This window comes from Cyprinus carpio, chromosome B17 (assembly GCF_018340385.1).
Source record: "Cyprinus carpio isolate SPL01 chromosome B17, ASM1834038v1, whole genome shotgun sequence".
NCBI lineage: Eukaryota > Metazoa > Chordata > Actinopteri > Cypriniformes > Cyprinidae > Cyprinus > Cyprinus carpio.
In genome coordinates, this window is record NC_056613.1 from 23,090,261 (window position 1) to 23,105,532 (window position 15,272).

A 15,272-nucleotide genomic window follows, 5' to 3' on the forward strand; every position below is an offset into this window, starting at 1 on the left:
CAACAGTTTTTGTTTATCTGGACGATATTCTGATTTTCTTCTAGAACGAACGCTATCATGTCCAGCACGTCAGGCGAGTGCTCCAGTGGCTACTTGAGAATCGGCTCCATTCCTGGGATTTATCCTCTCTCCCAAGGGTATCAGAATGGATCCTGCCAAGGTAAAAGCAGTTGCTGATTGGCCCACCTCGGATAGTTGTCGAGCGGTCCAGCGATTTCTGGGGTTTGCCAATTTTTACAGGCGGTTCATTCGGAATTTTAGTCAGATCGCCCTTCCTCTGACTGATCTCACCTCCACTAAGAAGCTTTACAGTTGGTCTTCGCAGGCTCAGACTGCGTTTTAAACTTAAAGAGTCACTTCATTTCAGCTCCCATTTTAACTACACCTGACCTGTCTTGTCAGTTCATTGTGGAGGCGGATGCGTCAGAGGTGGGGGTTGGGGCTATTTTGTCCCAAAGATCACCCTCAGATTCGTGGTCTCCAGGTTAACGTGGTTTCTGACAGGGGTCCCCAGTTTGTGTCTAGGTTGTGGACAGAATTTTGTCGGCAGCTGGGGATGACTACGAGCTTATCCTCTGGTTATCACCCGCAGACTAATGGGCAGGCCGAGCATGCTAAACCAGGATTTGGAGAGGGTCCTGCACTGTGTGATGCCTGCCAAACCGTCGTCTTGGAGTTCAAGATTAACCATGGTAGGGTAGGCACATAACTCCCTCCCGGTCTTGTCTACAGGTTTGTCTCCCTTCCAGTGCTGTTTAGGCCACCAGCTACCTTTATTCCCCTCCCAAGAAACAGATGCTGTTGTTCCATCCATGCATGCGTTCAGTCAGAGGTGCCTCCGTACTTGGAGGATCGCCAGAGAAGCCCTCACCAGGCAACGTAATCGACTGAAGTTGGATTACCCCCAGAGTTTGTTTTGCTATTTTTGTTACAATTTTATTTGTTTTGATTACCTTTGGAGAACAAAATTTCTTTGCATCTAATCCTCTGCCTTTGAGTCCTCTGTCCTCATCGCCCCATCACAACACATGGAGAAGACATTCTTAGAAAACAGCCAAAATATCATGTATATCTGATTGTATATCTGGGGCTTACAGAGATTTCTAAATCACTGTTTATGTCCGTGTTATTGACAAAGGAAGGCTGTGATACTAATATTGTCAGAGCCACTGTAATCATTAGCATCATTTTCTAGGTCTCATAATTTGGCATCAGTGCATGTGGTTCAATAGCTTCTAAAACAATGGTGCACTTACAGTATCTCCTGAGATTAATGTATGTCATTTGCAAAGAAATCTGTGATCTCCAACATGCTTATTTAGATCATTAAACAGTACCTTAATTTTATATCCTAACTTAGTAACTGGTTTAAATTTTGTATTTATAATTTTGTGTGTGTGTTTGATTAACATATAGATCTACTCACGTGTGTTAAGATTTATAGCAGGCATCTAACAACAGTAACAACTACAAATGTCATGGTGTGTCTGTGATAAATCTTTACTCGACTGCCGATGTTGGGAAGCACTCAATAGAGTGTGAGTGTCTCTTCACACTTCACGTTATTCATGTACATTCAACAAAGCATCAAAAAGAACCACGGTACCATTAGGACAAGAACCAGAGTACCATGTAAATGTCATTCCAGTATCATGCTGCCGGTACTAAACAAAATCTTCATTCATGACATGACTGCAGCTTCTAAAAGAAACCTAAAAATCAAACATTTCAAACTCATTGGGTTTTTGGTCTGCTCCTCTGGAAGCTCCCTCACTTCTCGTTCTTCATGGTGCAAATTGAGTTATGTTTTAAAGATGTCTGACCTCTACTGATATCCAGCTAAAGAGCTGGAGGACAGAGAAGTGAGGAAATGAGAGAGCATCAGTCTGAGTATTGAGAAGCACACTGTGTGTCAGGTTTTGTTAAGTCTGGACAATGCATTGAGCCAAGGTTATTTTATTAAAATGACCAACGCTTTGATAAATCAAAATTATTTATCAGTTATTGTCAATATTTGTCATGAGTGTCTTGGGCTGAAGTTCCATGCCAATCAAACCAATGGCTAAAGTTTTTAAAAAAGCAAGTAAACCAATAATCCAATAGACAGACATTTATAGACTATATATTTAATCAACTCTGTTTCTGCATATAGCACCATATGGAGATCAACTATGGATTAAATATATCTAAATGCCCACAAATCTTAGATGTGGTATAGATTTGGTCTGTGCAATTTCAGATCCATAAAAATGTTTCCGAGTTATTAAGTGATTTTGTATTCACCGCCATAACTTTGCCCCCCTTATGGCCATAAATATGGCAGATGAGTAAAAAAAAGCCACGTAACTGAAGATAAATTGACTGCCCACTACTATGTTTGTGAACATATACAAAGGTAAACTTGAAAGTAACTGGAAAGTAAACTAGTTAGTAATCTGATTATTTTTTAAATGCAGTAATAAGTAATGTAATCAAATTATAATTTTAAAGAAGTGATTACTTTTTCTGAGTAACTTACCCAACACTGCTCAAAATGAATACAAACAGTCAAATGCAAACTCAGAATATTATACAAACCTGCAAACATTAAAGCTGTTAAATAAAACAAATGTCCTTTATGTAAATTAAAACACATTTTGTTTATCAATTTCTTTGCTACTGAGCTTCGATGTTCCAATTCAACCATACTAAGCAAAAAATTAAACATTTTTTGTTTCATTTTAGTTATTGCTGAATAGTGTTGAACTTTTTCTCCTGCATCATATTCTTCATGCAGTTTGTTTTAGCCTACTGTACAGACGTAAATTTGCATTTCCTTCACGTTGGTTGTTGTGAAAGGGCTTTTACTTTTGTAAAAGAATATTTCTTTTTACAATAAAAAAAAAAAAAGCAAGCCCTGACCATATTTAAAATGTAACAATAGCACATTACTTTACATAAAAAAAGTAACTAAGCGACGTAATTAAATTACTTTTTTAGGGGAGTAACGCAACATTGTAATGCATTTCTTTTAAAAGTAACTTTCCCCAAACTACATTAGCAACTCTTGTGTTGCTCATGCATCTGGCAGGCAAATAGGCTACAATTTGTATCTATGTAATATGCATGCATCATAATAAGAGTGTTAAAATAAGGGGGCAATTTTTTGAAGGGGAACGGCGAGGAACGCTCCTGGGCACACAGCGCAGTGCTGCAGCTTGGCAGCCTAAAGCATGTAAAGCGCTGACGGAGAACGGAATGTTTGTTTTCTGGTTTCTAAGGGGTGGAGCGAGCCTGTATCTCACTTCTCCACTTCTCCATGTGTGTTTTCCCTGCAGCTCATTCCTCATCCTCCCTGCTGACGTCTGACTTCCGCATTCCTCGCTCTTCCCGATCAGGGATCAGCGCTCCAGACTCGAGCTGATGCAACGATTCCCGCTACTTCAAGATCTACTCGCGACCTCCGGCTGACGTCACAAAGGGACTCCACTCGCTCACCTCGAGACCAAAGTCAGGTTAAGAGCGCAACTTTGGCAACTTTTTGCACGGCTCCGAGTCGCTGTGTTTCTCAGTGGCTGCGTCTCAAAGCGCGGAGAGCCGCCTAGGCAGAGCGCGTTTTTGCGCATCTCCGGCGCGCAGCAGCATTTTCTTGGGCATCGTGAGAGGCTTCGCGCCTGAGATGCGCAAAAATGCTGTGTGTGTAGGGCTCTAGCTAGGTTTTGAGTCACAGCCCGAGTGTGTGCAAGCACAAAATGGTACATTGCAGAATAAGTAAGCTGAGTATTTCATATTTCAGCAACAGCAGTGTATTCTATTTCTGTAGCTGCATACCGCTAGTGCAACTTAAATAGCTCTTTATTTCCAGATTTGAACGCATTTCACTCGGCCGTGTCCATCTCTAGTTGTAGCCTACATAGGGAATGTTCACTTCCTAATATACCGCGCTAATGATGATGATGATGATGGGACAGATGGACTCAACACCGCTGTAAGCTGAAGTTCATGTTACATAAGAGAAACTTCCGCTTTGAGATCATTGAGTCACTGCAGGGCGTGGTGCATATGCACATTCATATTCTGATTATCTTTACATTATTGTTTCACATTATTTGTCCGCTGTCGCCGTGCATGTAAAGGCTCGTGAGATGCTTGCGTGGTAATGGCGCGTGAACAGGATACTAACTGTGCACGCGAACTTTTTAAAATTCAAATAATCCAATATAAGAGGTTCAAATATACAGTAGGTAACAAAAGTGTGAGACCACTAGCGAAATGCTGTTTTGCATTGTTCTAGTTTGATGGAAAAAATAAATAAATAAATTAAAAATAGAAAAGAATAATAGGCTAATAATAAAAAATACAGCTTGAGTGAACATTTGAATTTGAGAAAGTGTCAGTTGAGTGTTTTTTTGTGTGTATCTTTTGCCTTAATGTTTTAAAACAAAAGATACAGCACTAGAACTAAACGAGATGATCATGTTCTCCAGCATTTTGTTTGAGATGATCCAAAAAGCATCTCGAACCTTAAGGAAAGCAAGATTTCAAACAGACTTAAAAGGATTTTTAGGGCGGAAATAAAACTAAAACACAGTTCCATATGATCAGCTTTGTGTATATATATTAATATCTGTGGTCTCTATTTGCATTTGCTATCAATTAAAGGGCCTGAGGTGATGCTTTCTTCTTGAGTGCACTGAGCATGTCCAGATCTACAGCTGGATATCCGTCATCTGAATGTGATATTAGTGTCTTATTTAAAACATGATCTAAAACTTCAGCGCTGCAGACATTTACAACAAAGTTAAATGAGCTGCAGTGCTCTTCATAGGTAAACAATGCGCAGCAAGCATTTTCAGTTGTTCAGTAAAGGGTTTCAGTTCCACTCAAAAAGAAGTGGGCGATAAAATCTGGAAGCAATGTGTGAAACTGCTTCTCATTTCATAACAGTGCTATTATAACTGCATGCATAATGCAACGAAATGACACTGACCTTTACAGCGCTGACGAATGGAGGAATGTTGATTATGACACACAGCTGTATGCAGTGAACTGATCAGCAGTAACTCCACACAGATTCATGTCACTGTGAACAGACTGGCCTTTAGAGTGAACTGTGACACTCTCCGGCGTATAAACACAAACTCACACTCATCAGCAGATGCTTTTGGGATTTCAGAACTGGTTTTGGGGTGAAATGTTCAGAATCTGCGATTAAATGTGTTTAATAGAGCTAAAAGCATACAATAATGTTGCATTCAGATTCATTAGTTTTAGACTTGTTAAAATCAGAGAATACTTCATTTTGGCCAGATCCAGTTGTGAATCTTGACTGATGTTCTTGAGCACAGAAACTGGGGAGCATTATTAGTGTTTAAGCATGTCATGTTATAACAGAAGTGCAACACGCTATACTTAATTAAACTCATTTATACTAAATTTATTCATGCAACAGAATCAAGCATCTGAAATGTGTTTTTTCTATTCAGAACTGATTTTTATTTGTTTAAAGAACATACATATTTCATATTCAAGAACACAACTTATCATATTTCAACATATGTAAAAAACAATTTAAACTTCATTTGATGATTCAAAAAGGTTAGCTCAGTGTCAGTTTTGAAGCTCTGATGTAGGATGAAATTGCAGTCAATTTAATAATTAGAAACAGTGGAAAAATTACTCTGATTTGATTTGTTTAGAAAAGCTTCCATTGCGCTTTACCTTGTAGGACTTCATGAATGACTGATTTGATGCTGTACAGAGGCAGAAGTAGCACTACACACATTATGCACTTGAGAGATTCGACTGTCAATCGATTCCAGTAAGAAGTTAGTATGATGTTATGCTAACAATATGATACTCCGGTAAGCATGTAAATGCACAGCACACACAGACACAGGTTTTAAATTACACTGGACCATTTTAGCAACACTTGTTAAAACTACCGAACCTCTTATTAAACTCCTAGTAACTCTTTTATGTGTAGTTTCAAAAGCTGAACATAATTTCTCTCTTTCTCCGGATGTGTTGTTCAGCAATTTAACACATGAATATAGATTGATTATTGTATTCATATTATATTTAAACAAACAGCATGATCAAATCACATCTGTGGCTCACGCTGCATTCCTCCCTGGACCTTTGCAGAACTGCTGTCCACAATAATGTAGCCATCGATCCATTAGAGCAAGGCTTAATCTGTGATAATGGAGCAAAGTATTAATGTAAGATGAGTTAACGGTGGCAGCGGAGAGAGTGTTAGCGAGCACGGCGCTCTCAGGAGCTCTATAGGACTTTCCAGTGCAAATCTAAACAAAGAGAACAGTGTTGTATTCTGTTTATTTTTCCAAATCCTTCATGCTGTCATTCCCTCAGTACATTCTTGTCTTGGACTGGTTCGTATGAAGTTTTATATTGGAAGTGTGCTAAAAAGTTTTAAAGATGGTGAATTTTACGGTGGAAATCGTTTTTTTCCATTGGGGCTTTCAGAGAGATGGCTTGTGTTGATGGAGTGAGTGTGTGTGTGTGTGTGTGTGTGTGTGTGTAGACAGAAAGGGAGCACACCTCATACACCTTCTGAGAACCCAACACGCTTGATCCTGATTAATATATAGCAGAAATAAAGACTGAAGGGTGGTTTGAGTTTGTATGGAATATAAGCTTACTACATACTGAACACTGCACAGTGTGCACTCTGTACAGATTACTATAGTTTAATTGCTGCAGCATGCTGCAAACAGTACAATGACGTCTCATATTTGGCAGTTTGATCATTGGCAAGTACAAATATAGCTCTGAAACTCTTTCCAAATTAGTGAACTAGATTTTTTGAAGAAGATGCAAGTTATGAAAAACTGCTGTGCGGTTGTTAAGGTGCTTGAGTGTTTTTTAAACTATTTCTGTGAGGCTGCTAGGGTTCTCCGGGATGTGTGTCTGTCTGATATTTTGTAATAATGCACATTATTATTATTATTGTTGTTGTTGTTATTGTTAAACCAAAACTAAAATGTTAATTTAGCTGAAAAAAAGAAAACTTGAGTTTATTTAAAAATTAATTATTTAATAATTTTTTTTAATAATCAAAAAAATATAAAAAGTTGTATATAAGGTATATAATAATATATAAAATATATATAGGGCTATGTTTATATATGTATATATAAGAGTTTATTTGCAAAAACAGATAACTCAGTTTTTTTAAATGTTCAAAAATCATGTTTTTTATATGATGTTATCATGGTTTTAGTTAGCTGTATTTTTTTATTATTAATTTAAAATTTGCCCAACTGCAGCTTGACTGAGAATAACTGGAATTCACAGTGAAAAAAACATGATTTTGAGAAAAAAAACTGAGTTTATCTGTTTTTTGCAAATAAACTCTTTATTATTATTATTATTATTATTATTATTATTATTATATATATAGTTTATTTGCAAAAACAGATGACTTTTTTTTTTCTACTCCGATTCTTTGTTGAATTGTAAACTTTACACCTTTTAGATTTATTTAAACATAGCCCTACACATTACATAATGAAGACAGCAGGTAAATTTAAACACAACGAATGTGTACTTGTCACACTCTTGTGTGTGAGAAGACAAGTGCACGACTAAGATGAAGGAATATAAACATGTATTTATTATTATCCACACAAAGACAAATAAGGAATAAGCAGGAACCGGAAGGAACTAACAGAAATGGACTAAACTAAAAATTAGTTTTTTTTTTCTAGCCAACTTATGATTTTGCAGACACTGAATGCCTTTCCTGAGACAAAATGTAACATTACATGAGATTGTTAGATTCCAAGTTGATTTACTGAGGTTCTTCTGCGTCTGAAACACTGATTGATTGATTGATTGATTGATTGATTACATGAGGCATGATTCATTTCAGTAAGTTGTTCTGTTTCTGTAAGCTCTACAGCGATCGTTACACCACACTGAAGAGTGTCAAAACCACATTTATTTATCACAGGTGTGCTACAGATAATGTTTAGTCACATTAACTGAAAACAGCACAAACTAAAAGATTAAAAACAAGAAATCTAAATAGTAAATCCAGCAATAGCATCCACACATCTGACAGGTTCATCTGCATTGTGGGAACAAAATAGAGACTGAGAGCATCAAAACAAGCCATTGATTAAGTGCTGCACCGTTTCAGCTGAAACTGAGAATACATTTCCAGCCGTATATTATTGGTTGCTGTAATTTGATGCATCATAAGGTCTCTAGATATAATACCTTGAATGGAACAGCTTCACTAATTTTATCATCCACCTGGCAGAAGTTAAAAGTAAAGCACACTACACCAGTTTAAGGTATCAGTCTGTGACAGGAATGATGCATGACGAGCCTGTGTTAGTAGCCTGCTTGGGGTTAGGGACTTGTTTAAATGACTAACTCTCGGTATGAGCAATGATAGCTTGCCTTAGCAAAGACTAATTAAACTTCCTCTGAGTCAGAAGTGTTTGTGTGTGTCATGCAGCGGTTCACATATGGCAGTGATTTCTTGTGTCATCGTGAGGCGTTTCTTCAAGAAGAGCGTTCATGCATTGGGAAGTAACATGTAACTAAATTATTAAATTTACTGAAAATAAATGTGTAGTTAAATTACAGTTACTTATGATAACGTTAAGGATTACAAAGAGGGTTGCATCTGATTTTTTTCCACACACACACACACACACACACACACACACACACACACACACACACACACACACACACACACACACACACACACACACACACACACACACACTCTCTCTCACACACACACACACACACACACACACACACACACACACACACACACACACACACACACACACACTCTCACACACACACACACACACACACACACACACACACACACACACACACACACACACACACTCTCTCTCTCTCTCAAAAACAAACAAACACACACACACACGTGTACAGATTTGATTGATTTCTTTCATAAATTGCAGTGACTGCTCTAATATATGAGACTCCATTGTTTCAGGAGTTTAGGACTCATGATTATTCAATAATTGGTTTATTTCCTATTTGGGTTTATCTTCTGTATATACTTTTTTTTCTTTTTGAGATTAACTGCTTTTTTCCAAGCAATCGTTAGATGCCAGTGTTTCCTGTCATAGACTTGATTTCAAAAACAGTATCCTAGCTCAGAATGATCTCAACATCAGTAGAGCTGCTAAAGTCTGATTTTGAGGTGGTTGTGCGTTAAAATTAAATCATTATATTCTTAATTCAAGTGATGAAGGATTGTGAAAGTCTGACAGTGATCAGTGTTGAGTTCTACTGTAAGGTTAAACCTGCCTGCTTTACGTGTTTGAAGATGATTAACAGTTGAAAACATTCACTAGAAACTTAGAAAAGCAATCGAATATGATAAGTTACATTAATAAAGTAACTGAAATAGTTACACTACTTGTTACATTTTAACTTAAAGCTGGTAACTTGTAATCTGAAACCTGTTACATTTCCAGAGTACCCTTCTGGTAGCTGGTCGCTCTCTGTATCTCATCAGGATGCTCTCTCGAAGCTACAGAATGCACACTGCGTCTGAAAGGCTTTGGTTTGAGGAGGACTTGTGTAGGCCGATGACATTGTCCTGTTCCTCTGCGGCCACATTCCTCTCGGCTGACACGCAGAACAGTGCAGAGATTTGGACGGAGGAAACATTGGTAGCGGGCGGATCTTGGCCGACGCGCTCAGTTCTTCTCTCCACAGCTTAAAGGAGAATGTGTCTGGGTCTGGTTTGTGCCTCTATTAAAAAAAAAAGAGGAAAAGAGCAGCTTCTCTTGCCAGGAGTCAGTAAGTGCTCGTGTTCTGTACATTGGTCAGATGTGGAGAGGAATATTGCATATCTTACTGTATGGGCACAATGGACATGTGTTAGATACAGCATTACTGCTGGTTAATTCTTTATGAACAGATGCGTATTTGAGCCTGATGCTGATTGGTGGTGTACCAAAGAGAAGTCATTAAATGCATTTAGAAACTTTGTTTCACGTTTGGATTCCTTTTGAAGGTGATGCGTGTCAGTTTTTCAGTAATAAAATACTTGTACTTGTAGGAAGTCTTCTGGTAGTTTGACTTTCTGAAGAGTGTAATACTTGCTGACAACAAAGTGACTCAATGAACAATAAGTGCTGTCTCTCAGGAATTAGATCACAAATTATCTTGACGGGGGGTTTTACATAAAACTAGCTCCGCACCGTTTGTCAATCTTGATAAGACATAGCTAATCCAAATAAAATTTCCTTACACAAATGCGTAGGATATAGAGTTTGACCTATACATTTTTGATTGACACAGTATATTTCTGTATGTAATTATTCAGGATTTAAACAGGAGTTAAATCAGAAATTCTTAAAAGGGAGACTGTTAGCAGAAATTCATTTAAATACAATATGATCCTCTAATACTATATAGATAAAATGATCTGTATTTTTAAATGCAGATACGAGTTTGTAAACAAACATATTCTGATAATTATTTGTCCATCAGCTGATCTGATGTTTGCTGCTGTGAGATGAACATAACTCTCATTTACAGTAAACAGGAAAAATTCCTCACGCTATATAAATAAGCAGTTATAATTGAATGGTAGTGTGCTTACCTGTGTTCACTTTATGAATGAACTGATTCAGATCTCTGATTCATTTGCATCATCATTCAGAAATGAAGTGGCAGATGTGATATATTCAAATACGTTAGTATGCTGGTAAATACTAGAGATCGACTGATTGTGGATTTTACTGATACTGAAATCTAGGTTGTACTGAACCATGCTTGTTATATTGATCATTAAAGTTAGGTCATAGTTTAACTAATGTAAAAAAAAAAGTCCATAATTTAAAAATGTGTTAGTAATACTTAATGTTGAAATTAACACACTCTAACAAGAAATAATAGCTACTTATACAGCTTCCATTAATCTTAAAACACCGGACGCGTCACGTTCAGTTCAAGCAGCGGTTTGAAACAGTTTGAAGTAAACAGCAGAAGTTTACTTCAAGAATGAACAAAGATGAGTTTGAAGTTCAGTGTTAAAAAAACAAACAAAACACACAATCTAAATTATAGCTCTTTATATAAAGCATACTTATTAGAGCCACAAAAAGACAAACATTTCACTGAAAAATGCACAATATAAAAGTTTACAGCCTAGGGGGTAATCGGTCGACCTCTAGTAAATACTGCTGTTTAACATATTGTGATATATTTTATGTGAAAAAGACTGAATGTCATTTGTTCATTGTACTGAATTGTTCATTTAGTGAAAACAGTGCAGAACAGCGGGCATGTAATGGGCCACAGCGGCTGTTCGGCTGAAATGCTGGTTCCTTTGATTAAAAAGAAATAACAATTTTAAGCTATTTCAGAGCAAATGCAAATGCAACAAAAATACATTTTGTGGTGGTACAGTAATCAAATTCTAACTTCAGTCAGAATTTTTCTTTAATAATTCTGAATTATAACTTAATTGTTATTATAAAACGGAGAGTTCCAGTCCTTGATTCTGATTGGCTGAGCCAAGTTCAAAGCTGTTGTAAAGTACTCTACAAACATACACCTTTGTTTACGTTTGTGTGTTGCTCGGCAACCACTTTGTTGGAACCACAACTGTTTCTGAGGAACTACATTGTTTGGTGGAAGAATACTGTTTTTATTAATATCATTACACTTTATTTGCTCTGTTTTATTTTGTGTTATTTTATAAATTCACTGTAAACCATGGCTTCTTGGGGCTTATTGCTTTAATAATTTATATTTCAGAAGACGAGTTCTCTCATGATGCCTGTGCTCTCTCTGCAGCTGTGGTCTCGGGCGTTTGTGACATGATGCCAGGACAGATACCGGACCCCTCGGTGACCGCCGGCTCACTGCCCAGTCTGGGCCCTCTAGCAGGCCTTTCTGCCACCACACTGAGCGAACACCTGAAATACGCCGACCTCTGCAACCTTGGGGCCATGCTGTCCCCTTTACATCTACTGGGGAAGCTGGGCAAGCGGCCGCTCCCTATTAAAGCCGAGGTGAGCACCTTTCATCCTTTAGCTTGGGGAACAAATTAAGGAGCATCTTTAGGAAAAAGCGCAGTTGTTTTATCTGATTGAACTAGTGCACATCAGTATGTGAGGTCTGTTTCATACATGCATCTAAATGACTCTCTGCAGGAAACCCAAACCTGATAGCAGAGCTGTCAACTGATTTAATCGTCTGGTTTTATTAAGTGTGCATTCTCGTTCAGGCCATTATTTAATATTGCTTTCCAAACATCTGCAGTACATGCACTGTAAAAAATATATTTTTTGAGATTATTAGAGTGGATTTTACAAGAAAATACTTCTTCAGTGTTTCTGCTTAGTAAAGTCGTTTAAGTGGTGCTTGCGTCTTCTTTGTGATTACTGTGGAATTAACTAGAAATTTCTGAATGAAGTTAGAAAGTAAATCTTACATCATGTTTTTAGCATGCACATCTGGCACAATACTGTGCATTCTCACAAAAGTGCAGTGACTCCATCTAGTGGATAGAAAGAGACTGTTCAAACACAAGACTGAATTAAAAAAACTGGGAATCTAAGCACAAATGAAACAATAAAGCAAAATATAGTGTTTAATAGTCCCAAACATATCAAAACAATAAAAAAAAAAAAAAAAAAAAAAAAAAAAACTCCACAGTGGCATTATTGATGACTTATAGACTGGAGATGAGATATAAAATCAAGGGAAAACAAACCTTGTTTTATAGATAAATAAAATACTTGAAATGCATGAAATACTTCAGCCCCAGAACAAGCAGTACAAATGTGTCTGTACTGTTTAGCCAATAACTTCAAAATTAATTTCAATTATAATTACAGCTTTTATAATGAATTACTTATTTTTAAGTTATGTTTCCTGCCTTTTTATTTAGTTGTATTCTGTCTGAGAATAGCGACAGATTCTTGTTTGAAACAACAGTGGAGGGAGAGCATTCGTGCTGACTGAACAGCTGTTACTGTCCTAGGAATAATAGTTCTCCCAACATTAAAGGTTAGCTAAAAATGTCTTCACCCTCAGGGCGTTCAAGATCAGGATGAGTTTGTTTCTTCATCAGATTTGTAGAAATGTAGCATTGCATCAGTGTCTCATCAATGGATTACTCTGCAGTGAATGGGTGCCGTCAGAATGAGAGTCCAAACAGATGATAAAAACATCACAATAATCCACAATAATCCACAGCACTCCAGTCCATCAGTTAACATAACAATATTTGTAAGACATATCCTACAGATTTCATTCAGCAAATGCCTATTGATATTTCAGTTAATTCTTGCATTTCACAATCTGATGCAAACAGGAAGCTTCTTCACTCTAGAATTAACAGCTTTTCAAGGTCTGTCCTTTTTTCTTTGACTTATATAACATAAATAAATAAAGCCCTACCAGAAATGAATTGCCATGCCACTTGTCAAAAAGTATTTAAGCTGTTACTAATGATCAGACTACTCAAACTTTTTAGTTTACCAGCAGAGACAAATGTGCTGTTCTTGGCTCCAAAATGTTCTACTCTTATTTAATAATTTAGTTTTATATTGAATGCATTGAATTGAACGTTACAATCTGGTTTCCTAAATAAATGAAGTACTTTATTAGCACATAGGAAATGTAGTGTATAAAAAACCTATAAAAAGCCTTAATTTTCTTATTTTGCTGTTGCCGCTCATACAGAAAGATGAAGAGGATGAGCGGAGGAAAAGAAGGCGAGAGAAAAACAAAGTGGCGGCAGCAAGATGTCGAAACAAAAAGAAAGAAAGAACAGAGTATCTACAAAGGGTAAGTCGTCTGTAAAAGCCTCGTTCAGTGTTGGGGAAAATTACTTTTAAAAGTTATGCATTACAATATTGCGTTACTTCATTAAAAAAAAAAATTAACTAATGGCATCACCTTGTTTCTTTTTATGGAAAGTAATGCATTATGTTACTTTTGTATTATTTTTTGTTACCTGAGATAGTCTTGCTTTTTTATTTTAAATAACAAAAATCCCAAAAGTAATATTTTTGGCAACTAAGGGCCACACCAAAAGTGAAATGAATAATCCTCAGGCTGAAGGAAGTGCCTCTGCCTCTGCACTTACTCCTGATTTCTCTCAACATGGGACAGATGTCAGCGATTAAAGGGTAAAACATAGTAGTAACTGGCGTTACTTTTAAAAAAAAAAGAGTAATATAAAAAATATATTTTCTTGTCGATTTAAAAGTACTGCATTACAATCTTGTGTTACTCCATAAAAAAAGTTACTAATTGCATTACTTTTAATAGAAAGTAATGCATTACGTTACTTTTGTGTTACTTTTTGCCACCTGGGCTCCAATATTTTAATGCATTACTTTACTAGTAAGTTAAATAAGTAATCTGATTATTACCCCCAACACTGGCCTCAGTTTCTGTATCAACATGTAGCACGAGTGTATTAATGTGCCTTCAACTCTTGACTGAAGGAATCTGAGCGTCTAGAGATGATGAACTCGGAGCTGAAATCACAGATCGAGGAGCTAAGCACGAACGACAGCAGCTCATACTGATGCTCAATCGCCATCGGCCCACCTGCATCGTGAGTACAGACAGCATCAAGACGCCTGAGAAAGAGGCAACCCTCTCCTGGAGCAGGTGGAGGCCAAATGACAAGGAGCCACACAATTTCCATGTTACTGTTTACAGGTCAGCTCGTCTCCAGCTAGCTGAAGCACTTGGCTCGAAGCACTTGGACATTTTAGGGAAGAGAGAATGGTGTCTCTGACCTGCGAGGTTGGAGTTTAGAGACTAAAAAAAGCAAAAAGAAAAAACACACGGATGGCCTGTGTGTTGGCGAAACATTTTTCAGTTTTTTTTGTTTTTGGTCATAAAGTGCCTTATTTGTTTTAGTCCATTTAGTTTTTTGGAAAGAATTGTCTATGTTGTTCTGAATGAATGAAAACACTCATTGAATGGTTGGACATGCATGTTAACTGGATGATTCTTCACGGACCTTCTCAACGTTTATTCACCATTTGCTGCCTTCAGTTGGGTTTTTTTTGTTTTTTTTCTGACGCAGGCGTCATGTATGCACATATGTATGAACTGTTTACATCTTGCCAATTTATTATAGTTATCTAGTATATAAATATATGATTTTTATACCTCCTGTACATGGACTTATCACTAGATGTGATACATTTTATGCAACAATTTCATAACCTCTATTTCTGTGACTTATTCAATTTGTTGTATAGCTGTGAAAACTGCAAACACTT

The 15,272-nt window shown here is 37.0% G+C and overlaps 1 pseudogene; it reads left to right on the forward strand.

Moving 5' to 3' along the window:
- Positions 1 to 3,309: 3,309 nt before the first annotated feature.
- LOC109054207 lies at positions 3,310 to 14,664 on the forward strand (annotated as a pseudogene).
- Positions 14,665 to 15,272: the final 608 nt, after the last annotated feature.